At 36.4% G+C, this 11238-nt stretch overlaps 1 pseudogene; it reads right to left on the reverse strand.

Moving 5' to 3' along the window:
* Positions 1-4489: 4489 nt before the first annotated feature.
* On the reverse strand, positions 4490-5728 carry LOC5579970 (annotated as a pseudogene).
* Positions 5729-11238: the final 5510 nt, after the last annotated feature.

Consider the following 11238-nt stretch of genomic DNA (forward strand, 5'->3'; position numbering starts at 1 on the left):
TTCACAAAGTAATTTCAACGGCAGAATTTTATTTGATGAGTGCTCTTCAGAATATTTCTCAATTCAATACCCTGATAGTCCTACATGTTTTTTCTACGATTGATTTAGTCTTAACCGACTCTAGTCATCTTTGTAGCCAACTGATTACTCATGCTTATTTTGATTCTGATCATGTCCCTTTTACATTTCAAATATCTCATGAAGCGATTCTCAACCCTGTCAGCATCACCTTCAATTATTTACGAGTCTACTGGAATACATATGAAACAAACATCGATAGTAATCTTGAAGTTAACATTTCTTTAAAAACAAAACTTGATATTGACAATGCTCTCGAAACTTTAACAAATTTCATTGTTGAAGCCAGAGGCATTTCAATGTGAAGTAAAATTTGAATCCGTGATTCTAGGGGATGATCTTAAACTCTTGATCTTTCCTAAAAATGTGAGGAAAAGACAATTTCAATGCACTCACGATGCAACTATGAAAATTATATGGCAGGATCTGCAGCAAGAAATAAAAAAAAAAAATACGATTAAGAAACAAAAAATAAATTTTGAAAATAAAGTTTCTCATAGTAAAGTTTTTGAAGAAAAAGATTTGGAAAAACCTCAGAAGCCAATTCCGGCAATGAAAGTGGAAAACAAATAATTTTACTAACTTATTTATTATTTCTGACCACCTGATTGTACGGAAATTTCCCATAGTCCTATGGTCGTTTCCATCCGCTTGCATTTTTGCATGAAATTTTTCCATTCTACTGCATGCTGCATTAATTGCAACGCTGCTGCTGCTGTCTCGCACCGCACTCTGGGGAATCATCCCGCGCACTGGATGCAATTGTGATGAAATTTGATTAAAAATTCATCTTAGATTTGAATAATGATAATGTGGAAAATGGCTTTTTGCTCCCGTTTCGCCGCTCGAGCCCGGGAAAGGATTGTTTCGCGTAATGAAATTAGCTTTTACCATGGTGTGCGATGCATAGGGAAGTCAGAATTGCATTTCGTCCCGTACGGTCGCAGGATTATGTTGCGATTCTGGGGGTATGTCAAATTTTTGTGTGCAATCAAAGCTGCAATCTTTCCAAGAATCGTCGAGACCTACTGCGGGAACATAAGAGAAGTGAGATGCATTTTGTGTAAAATGGTAATTGAATTATGCTTTCATTAAAGTGCCACGATGCGGAGTGCTATTCGCCATGCACAATGAGCTGCATCAATTAATCAGCCAAAGTGGATTATCTATAATGCATCACTTGTTTACAAGATCCTGCGGGGATTGGAGCCAATGTAGGGCGAAAGATTGGAAAGTTGTAATCAGCAAATTTTGCAATCAGAATCTGGCGATTAATTTGAATAGAATGGTGGAGATATAATTTTACACTTCAAGAGACAATTGTTATTTGGGTCCTGAAATTTGCTCACAGAATCCCCAATTTGAAGGATATTTGTAATTTATTGAAGATTGTGATTAACCTCTTTATTTTCAATTTGGAAATCCGGGACTACAAAACAAAGCCATGCTGAACGTGTCTGGATTCGATTCCCAGTCGTGGTGAAAATTTCCTTGACTGGGCATAGAGACTTTTGCGTACTTGCCACACGGAATACGAAAGCGAAAATGGTAGGTTTGGCCAAGAAAGCTCTCAGTCAATAACTGTGGAAGTGCTTATGACAACACTAAGGTGAGAAGTAGGCTCGGTGCCAGTGAGGGCGTAATGCCTAAAAGAAGAAAAGAAATTTAATATTTGACGAGGAATTCCAGTTATAATTCGCATGAAGTATTTCGCCAAACTTAAAATAATATGAGGGATCTCCGTCGGGGATTATTCTGAGCAGCCATCCGTTTGGGAATGGCTATGGGGATTTCTCTAAATATTCCATCCAGAATTTTTCATTCATTACTTCTAGTTATTTCACTTTGGAGTTTTGCCAGGGATCCATGGGTTATTCTAGGGAGTCCCCTAGAAATTCATCCAGTAATTCATACAGAGATTCCTTCAAAGGTTCCTCTAAAAATTATCCAGAATTACTGATTCCTTCAAATATCAGTTAAAAATAATCCTCTAGTGATTTCTTCAGTATTTCTTCAGGTATTATTCCAAGGTTGTCTCCACGAATTCTTTGAGATTTTTTTTAAAAATTCCTTTAGTAATTCCTGAAGGGGCAAGTTGCAAGGATTCCATCGAGAATTAATCCAGGAATTCTTTCAGAAACTTTTCCAGGAATTCCTCAAGAAATTCCCCCAGCGTTTTCACTAGGACTTAATCCATGGTTTTTCAGGGCTTTCTACTAGGATTCCTCTTTAAATTTCACCAGGAGTTTCATAGGAAATTCCAAGATGACTCTGAGAGCGATTATTTCTGGTATTTTAACTACAGATTCTTCCAATGTTTGCTTCAAGAATTCTACCGAAAAATCCCCTAGAGATGCTTTAAGATTTTCTTTAGCGATTATTTCAAGAATTCCTGATTAGATATTTTGGGCTTATTCCCAAATTTCATAACGCCAAAAATGGCCATTTTCGACACCCACCCACCCCATCGTAACTCACTTTGTATGGATCTTTTAAAATTTTTTAAGAGCTGTAACATCTTAAGGACAAACAACCCACCCCCCTCAGCGTTATGAAATTTGTGAATGAGCCCTTTTCCAGCAATTCCTCCACAAAAATCCTAAAGAGATTGCTCGATTCCTAAAGGGATTCCTTCGAAAATTTCCAGGAATTGCCACCAGGAATTCTTCCTATCAAAAATCGTCCAGTGATGCTTTTAGTCAATTCCCGAGGAATTCCTTTCCAGATTCTTCCATAAAATGCTTCAGCGATTAATCCAAGCATTTTTCCAGGGATTGCTTCAGAGATTACTTAAAAATTTTCTCCAGAAACTCCTACAGACATTCCTGCAGAGATTTATTTAAGGAATTCCTACAGAATTTCTCCAAGGATTTATCAAGGAATTCCTCAAGGGCTCCCGCAAAAGATTCCGCTATAGAGATTCCGCTTGCAATTTTTTGAGAGATTGTTCCAGGTAATCATTCAGGGATTCCTCTATTGAATCTTCAAAAAATTCCTTTAAAAATTTCTCCAGTTTCCTCAACATATTTCTCTTAATATCTCTTCTTCTGAGATTTCTTCAGAAAATACTTTAAAAATCTTTCAGATTTTTTTCCAAAGATTCTTAAAAAAAATTCATAAAATCCTCCAGGAACTCCTTCTCATATTTTTTTCAAGAATTTCTCCGAGGAATCCACCACGAATTACCTTAGAGAATCCCTCAAAAATTCTTTCAAGGATTGTTTCAAAAATTCTCTCAGGGAAATATTTAGGAATTTCTCCAGAGAATTCTCCGTGAATTTCTCCAGCACTTTCTATGATGTTTCCTTCAAGGAATTTTGAAAAAAATTGGTCCTTGGATTTATTCAGGAACTCTACCTGGAGGCATTATAGAGGAATGCTTTGTTTAATCCTCCGATGAAATATCAATGGAATTCCTGGAGGAATTTGGATTTTTTATTTAAATTCTGATGGAATATCAAGCATAGAGAAAGATAGATTTTTTTGATTAATTCCCTGGAGGAATTTCTGATAACCCTGAATTAATTCTAAGAAGAGAAATCATGGTTGAACCTTTGAAGGGTTTTCTGGTGGAACTTCTGGCGAAACTCTTGTATGTTTTTCAGGTGGAACTTCTGATGAAAATCTAGTAAAATTCCCACTGTTATCCCTGGTGAGAAATTCGGAATTTGTTTCAGCAGTGTAGCTTGCTACAAAAAAAAAAATAATTTCAGTATTGTGGTACATTAGAGCGGTTTAAAATTCAAAAAAGTTTGAAAACCCAACCACCCATATCTTCTTTACCATCCTTACCATAAAAATAGCGCTCTGTGAAATTTTCAGCTTTCAAGGTGGTGATTTAAAGGTGGACCAAAGACGATTTAGGTTTATGTGGAAATCACTATGGAAAAATTTTGGGAAATGTCCCAAACACGATAGTACTGGAATGTAAGTACAAACTTACAATCTTTTATCATCCCATAGTGAAATTTCATACTTTAAATCTTTATCAAGCATGTTGCAAGCTAATTTTGTTTGGGATTTTTGTAGATGTTTGCAGGGCCAGAATCCAAACCTACATCGTCTTTGTATGGAGAAATGCCTTATATAGCCTTCCTTTTCAATGATTATGAAATATGTGGAGAGCCCCTTCTGGCAATATTGATCATTTAAGGCGAAGATGCATCGAAGCCAAACCTTGGATTTACAAGAGCACTTATCTGGAGAACTTGACAGCTGTTTGCACTGAAAATTTGATCGTTTTGTCACCACCAGCGAGTAATCCATCAATCAAATTTTCATCGCAAACGGTTTCTCTAGAATAGTGCTCTTGGAAATTTGAGGTTTGGCTTCGATGTATGTATGTATGTATGTAGGTATTAAATGTTTAAATACTAGTCAGTACGATAGTGATTGAAACTTGTGGTAAATTATTTGATTCCAATATTTGGTTTTGACAAAAGATGTCAAACGTTCCACAATTTTTCATCCAAGTTGAAAATGTTGCAGAAATTGAAACTGTTATACAGCACACATAGTAGTAAAAACAGCGATCATTTTTGTGCCTGTACATTGCTTGTCATCTTGGCTTAAACTTTCAAGAAAAATTCTCTCTTGAAAAACTTATCACAAATAAGCTATGCCTTGGTCCCACTTACTCTGGATATTCAATTGTCCCGGGGTACCTTATTTAATTTATTTGTTTCAATACTCAACAAAACTTGGCAACCCAGCGTGCACATTTTCCTCAATACCACAATGATTCTCCCCTCTCACCATTTTGAAAAACCCATCGTCGCCCCAAACCCTCCCCCACGAATTGGCCACCAGCCAGTACTTGGTCCCATCTTCAACGCCCCATCCAATCAACTTCACGGCATGTCCTCCCTTCAAGCGTCCACTCTGGTGCCGATAGACTCCACCCGAGTAGTTCACGATATCCTCGTACCACTGGAACACCGCCTGCACCGGTCCATTGACGAAAATGTCTTCCATGATCTTCCGTTCGTCAGCCGGAATTGAATACGCCACCCGACCAAAGCGACGATCCCGCAGGTCCTCGGTCACGTTATAACCCGCATTGCATCGAGTGCTACAATTCGGTTCGTCTGGATAGTCACCCTCCGAAGGTTTGGGACAACTCGGTGGCATCGGATACGGATGGCAGCCTTGGTTGGATCCGTAAGGCCCACCACTCGACACGCCCTGCTTCACCCAGTAGGACCAAATCGGGCCGGGAATGCCTCCACCGGTGCATCCACCTCCGCATTCGTAACAGCAAGACAGCAAGTCGAACGCCCCAAATGTGAACTGCTTCTTACCCTTGGAATGAATGCACCACCGGTCGGTCATGGCCGAGGCTCCAGAGACGTACGCACACGAGCCACAGCATCCCTGGGTTCGAATCTCGTTCAGACTGCTGCACTGGGGCCACTGCTGCCGGGCGTCGAACGATTTGGGTAGGACCAGATCCTCGGCGAAAACGTTGATGGCCGGATGGAGACGCGTTTCCTTGAGTTTTTCCAATGGGACACCGGGGAGGTCCAGGATCCAAGCAAATGGGGAGGTTGTGGTAAGGTTGCTGGAAAGAATTTTGCTGTGGGCCATTGCGCATAGTGCCAGCAGTACCAGGATAATGTGCTTCATTTTGAGGTATTTCTGAAGCGATGATGGTGCGATGATCTTCGACTGAGAATAGAGGTAGATGGTCTTCTTTATATACTATGAAGATTCTTTTGTTGCAAATTGCTACAAAGTGGGATCATCACTGTTACGCTTATCAGCGATTCCCTTTCCCATAGGAGGCAGCCTAGTTTAGTTTCAGCTTGTCCTCGTTATGAGTTAATTCAGGTCAAATCTAACTGTTTACATCAAAAGTTTACAAATATGATTCATGCATGAGACACTTCTAATACATTTGAAGCGTGATCTACTTTAACGAGTCTTTGCAAATGTTAATTTCAAGATACACAGTTTGGTATAATTAGAGGTATGAACTAAAGAGGACTTACTTGAATGGTTATGCATCTATATTGTGACTTCGATGGGTTATTATTTATTTGATTCTACATCAGTTAACCTGATAAAACCTCGCCAACAATATTACAGCAATTCGCACGGTTCATGGCCGATTCCACCATTCTCAATTTTGACCCACGCTCGTAGAGAACTATCGGTCTTTTGAGTGTTTTGTGCATCGCGCATTTGGTGCAGAGGTGAATCTTTCTTGACCGCAGTTTCTTCTGGAGTCCATTTTAGACACGACGTCCACTGATGATGCGCCTTCATATTTCCAAACTAACGATGTTGTTGGCCGTCAGTGGTTTATGGACAAAAGGTCGAAGGACAAATGATCGAAAGGACAAAAGGTCGAAAAACAAAAGGTCGAAAGACAAAAGGTCGAAAAAACAAAACGTCGAATGTGATTTGCTTGATGGGAAATTTTTCCTTCTTTGAATTGAGATTTTCGACCTTTTGTCCGTTCTATTTTACTCTTAGACCTTTTGTCCTTTCGACCTTTTGTCACAGATTCGTGGAATAGGATGTTAGGAATTGTGTCTAACATCCCAAGTTTCCAAAAATCTTGCAATTATTCGAAGTCCAAAAAAAAGTATCGGTAGACTAAAAGTTTAAAAATTTTCACACCCGTTTATGTCCTTAAATTGTGTCCTAGTCTTCAAAAAAAAAAAAAAAGACCGGACACCTTAGAAATTTCTCATAAAAGTATTTAAAAGTTTTTGCCAAAGATTTGAACGAATAGGATGCGTTCAAAAGTTGAATACGCCGGAAACAAAAATGAGAGTGAATAACTCTGGCAGGTTGTCGTCTCGTCATCGACAAAAGAATCCGCGACTAACGTTGTTCCAAAATAGATAACGAACCCTTTTTTTTTCATTCCTTTTGATCCACTTTTTCATAGAAGAAGGTGTTTGTTGTGTTTGTATTGGCAATTAAACCCGCTCTCCTCGTGTTTCTTCAATAGCTCTGTTGGTAAGTGTGAATTGACGATTGAGAGATCGTTAGTTCGAAACCGTTTTTTCAATCATCATATAACAAGCGGCCCGTATCATGTTTTGAAGCCATTAAAGTGGCCCGCCCAATCAGTTACGCTGAGAAACACTGTTGTAGACAAACACCTCACATGGTTCATGGAATTTTTAACGGTCGATAATTTGATCCACAGGAGAAGACCTTGAGAAAGTTTCTAAAAATATGCGTATTAGTTATTAGTGGCAAATTTTGGTGGATATCTAATAACATTTTTGAAAAAGAAAAAAAATGGTTGAGACGTTCGTAAATTTCTGTAGAAATTTATGGGGATGTCCCTGAAAAACTTTAAAATATTGCGAAAATCTTTTAAAATGATTCAAGGAAATCATCGATATATGCCTGTAAATATCTTCGAAGAATTGATGAAGATATTTTTGGTTGGAATCTTCACAAAAATTGTTGTTGGATTTCGGCCAAATTCTTAGTGTACTTTTCCACAGGTCCAAAGTAAAATTCTTGCATTTTGCATGATGCATCGTGTTTCGTTGAAATAAGTCTCCAAATAACAAGGAAATGGCAGTCAATTGCAATTCGGTTTAACCGTCTCCAATATGATTTGTAGCGCCGGAGTAGTGATGATTCTCTAGTTCGAGAACAGTAGAACAAGCTCAGATAAATTTATTCGCGAAATTATTCTTTTGAATACGATTTATTCCTGCTGTTCGGAATTTGAATCAAGGTGTTCGGAATATGAGACAGAATTAACACAGTGTTCGGCATTTGAATCAAAATGTTGTTTCATTCTTTTGCGTAAAAACAATATTAAAACTAACTAAATCAACATCATTATCCGTACATCCAACAGCTTACAGTTAGACTTTGCGAAGAAGTTAAAACTTACACAAATATCAGCTATTTTTTGCCGATCAGATGCATTTGAAGTCACTGTTGGCCTTAAGTGTTCGGAATGTGAGTCAAAACGGTACTACGAAAATTAAGGTTAAACTTTATAGGAATTTTGGCATGGGCAACTTTTCATCAGATTAATGGCTAAAAACAATGTAACAAAATCAGCCATAGTGTTATTACAGCAATAAATTCTTTCTTTGATTTTGATTCAATGTTTTAAGTATTCGCATGGATAAATTTATTGCTTAAGGTGCAAGTAAAAATAAAGCAAATGTCAAGAATTAAAAAGCAGTTTTAGCTCTTGAAATCAACAAATCGAAAAAAAAATAAAAAACACACAGCTTTTTTATTTTTAAAATAAAACAGTTGCGTGTTTTTATTTTTTTCGATTTGTCGATTTTAACGGCGAAAACTGCTTTTTCATTTTTGACATTTGCTCCATTTTAACTTGGGCCTTAAACTATATTATCTCAAGAAAACTTATTATTTCATAAATTATTAGATTAATTTACAATAGATTTGTAGCAATTTTTTTCAAATTACTTCTTGCTATTGTTCATAGAATTTTCGTTTTATCAAATTCCTCAAGAACTTTCGCAAATATCATGGAAATTAGTCAAATAATATTGTGGGACTTGTTCATACCTTCAAAGCGAATTTCTCCTGGTGGACATCCATTCCTTCTATGTCTACTTTTTATTAGCAAGTTGATTTCGGAATACGTTACCGGATTTGCCAAAAAACATGTAATTTCTGTCAGATCTAATGCTGGGATATTTCACTGAAAGTTCTACTAGAAATTCTTCTGTGAATTTTCTTCAATATTTTTTCCAAAAATTTTATTACAAATTCTTCTGCGTCGCTCATCAATGGTCCTTAATAAATGTTTCCAAAATACATCACAAGTTGCGTCAAATTCTTCTTTGCTTTTTTTTCTAGAAATTTTGCCTCAAATCCCCGGTTGATTCATGAATTGGAAAGAAAATTGTTTTTGAAACATCTCTTGCCTTCGAATCTTCAAAATAAGTTTGTTGAAATACCCCAGGAAAACTTTTGCTACCAAAGTTAGCATAGCGGAAAAAGAATTTGTAGAGAAACGTGTAGCAAAATAACTGGGAAGGGGGAAAGGATATTTTAAGATATTCATAAAGAAATTTCTATTGATCTTCCCTAAAACACTTCCTTAGAAATAATTTTACCAATTATTGTCTGATTCCAAATTCCTATATTTTTGTGCGATACGAAGCCGGAATTTCTAGAGGCTTTCTGGCAGAACTCTAGAAAACCAGAAGTCAAGTAAGGATAGAATTTAAGGATAATTTCTAAAGATGATTCTGATGAAATCTTAAAAAAGGTAAATTGTAGGTGTGTTGAAAAATTTCAGAATTCTTATACGTATGGTTCCTGATTTCTGAAAGTTCATCAGGAATTCCTCAACAATTTTTCAAAGTAATGCACAATACATCTTTGGTAATGTTCTTAAAAATACCGGCAATATTTCCACGTTTAACTTCTTCTGTACTACAAAATAATCGATAATAGACTATTCAAGTTAGTTGGTTTGATATTTCTAAAGGCAGGAAAAAATGGTTTTTCCTACATCAAAATGTTCACAATATAGTATCATGACACTTTGAAGTTCATACAAAATATTACCTAAGATTTTGATTTCGTTTTACTTTCAGTAAAACTTCCATGCGTTTTAACAACTATATTTTTTTTCTATCTTTATTAACGAGATTTTTTAACCCTAGGCTAGTTCATCTCGAGACCAACGGCTTTACTTCCCTTCCGAAGGAAGTCGTCACTATAGCTCTTACGTCATAAGTGACTATCCCGGAAATGGGATTCAATCCCAGGTCCTCGGCGTAAAAGGCATGTGTTCTAACCCCTACACCAGGTCCGTTCCCACCTATAATTTTTATTATAAAAGACGATTATGAATTTTACGACAGGAATGTAATAATTTTTTCCAAATTAAATGTCAGCTGCAATTATTTAAAAAATTACCTACAAAGTTCTTTCAAACCTTTTTTGTATGTGTTTCTCTAGAAATCTGATATAGAGTGATTCGCAAAGGAATTTGTAAAGCAATTCCTTAAAGTATTGAGATATACAGGAAGTATTTTTTGAAACAAAATATGGAGAGTAGATAAATTTTTAAATGTTATGTATGAAAGAATCATGAGATTATCAATTAAAAAATTGGAATTGTTTCTAGAACCAGAAATGATACTCGATGGAATTTCTGGAGAATTTTTTTGAGAAGTTCAAGAATGAATTGCAAAATCTTAGTAAATCGATAAAAAATTTCTTCAAAAAAAATCTTTCGAGAATTTTTAGAGGATTTTCATTTGGGAATTTTGTAAAAGCGGTTTAAAGAAAAAAAAATCTCTGGAAAATACTTAGATGAATCTCTGGTATTTTGTTTGGGAGAATCTTAGGGAATTAATATTTCAATTCTTCAAGACAAATAACTCGGGAAATCTTTGAGCATTTTCGTGAAAGAGTTTTTGATAGAAAAGTTCAACTGTTTCCGCTAGGAACTTTGTAAGAATGTGAGAATTTTTTAAACATTTCTTAGTTAAGCAAAGCAAAGAAAATAAAACAAAAATGCCGAGGAAGTTTTGAAGGAATGGGGGATTTTGCTCCTTGATTTCAGAGAAATATAAAAAATGCAGGTTGTTCTGCGTCGATGATATATTGGCTTTACAGTCTTGACAACATTAAAAACTGTTATTTTATTGTGTCCAACGTTTCGGTCCGTTTGGGACCTTCTTCAGAGTCTCAATTTAAACAGTTCTTTCTTCCAGATAGATCTGCGGTGAACTTCTTTGAGAAATCATGAAAATAACAATTTCCCAATTGAATTCTTTTTAATTTCTCATTACATTTTTGTGGAATATTGCCAGGAATATTTAAAGTTATACCCAGAAGATTTTTTTTTTGCGGGAAGTCTGGATAATTTTTGTTGTGATTTTTTCAAACAGTACTGTAGAGCTTCACATGCGAACTGTTCTGAGGAATTCGTGGAATGAATCCTTGTTTGGTGATCTTGACGACATTTTTGGTGATTTTTTGTACTATTTTTTGGAGAAATACTCAGTAATTCATTAAAACCTTAAACAAATTATTAATGAGCAACTGGAGGACACTTTAAACTAACAGTTCATTATTGTGGGACTCGTAGCCGTGCGGTTTGTGTCTTCAGGCATTCAAGCGCATTCTGTCATGGGGTGTGGGTTTGATTCCCGCTTCAGCCCTTGAAACTTTTCGTCAGGA

This window comes from Aedes aegypti, chromosome 1 (genome assembly GCF_002204515.2).
Source record: "Aedes aegypti strain LVP_AGWG chromosome 1, AaegL5.0 Primary Assembly, whole genome shotgun sequence".
In the NCBI taxonomy this organism is placed as follows: Eukaryota; Metazoa; Arthropoda; class Insecta; order Diptera; family Culicidae; genus Aedes; species Aedes aegypti.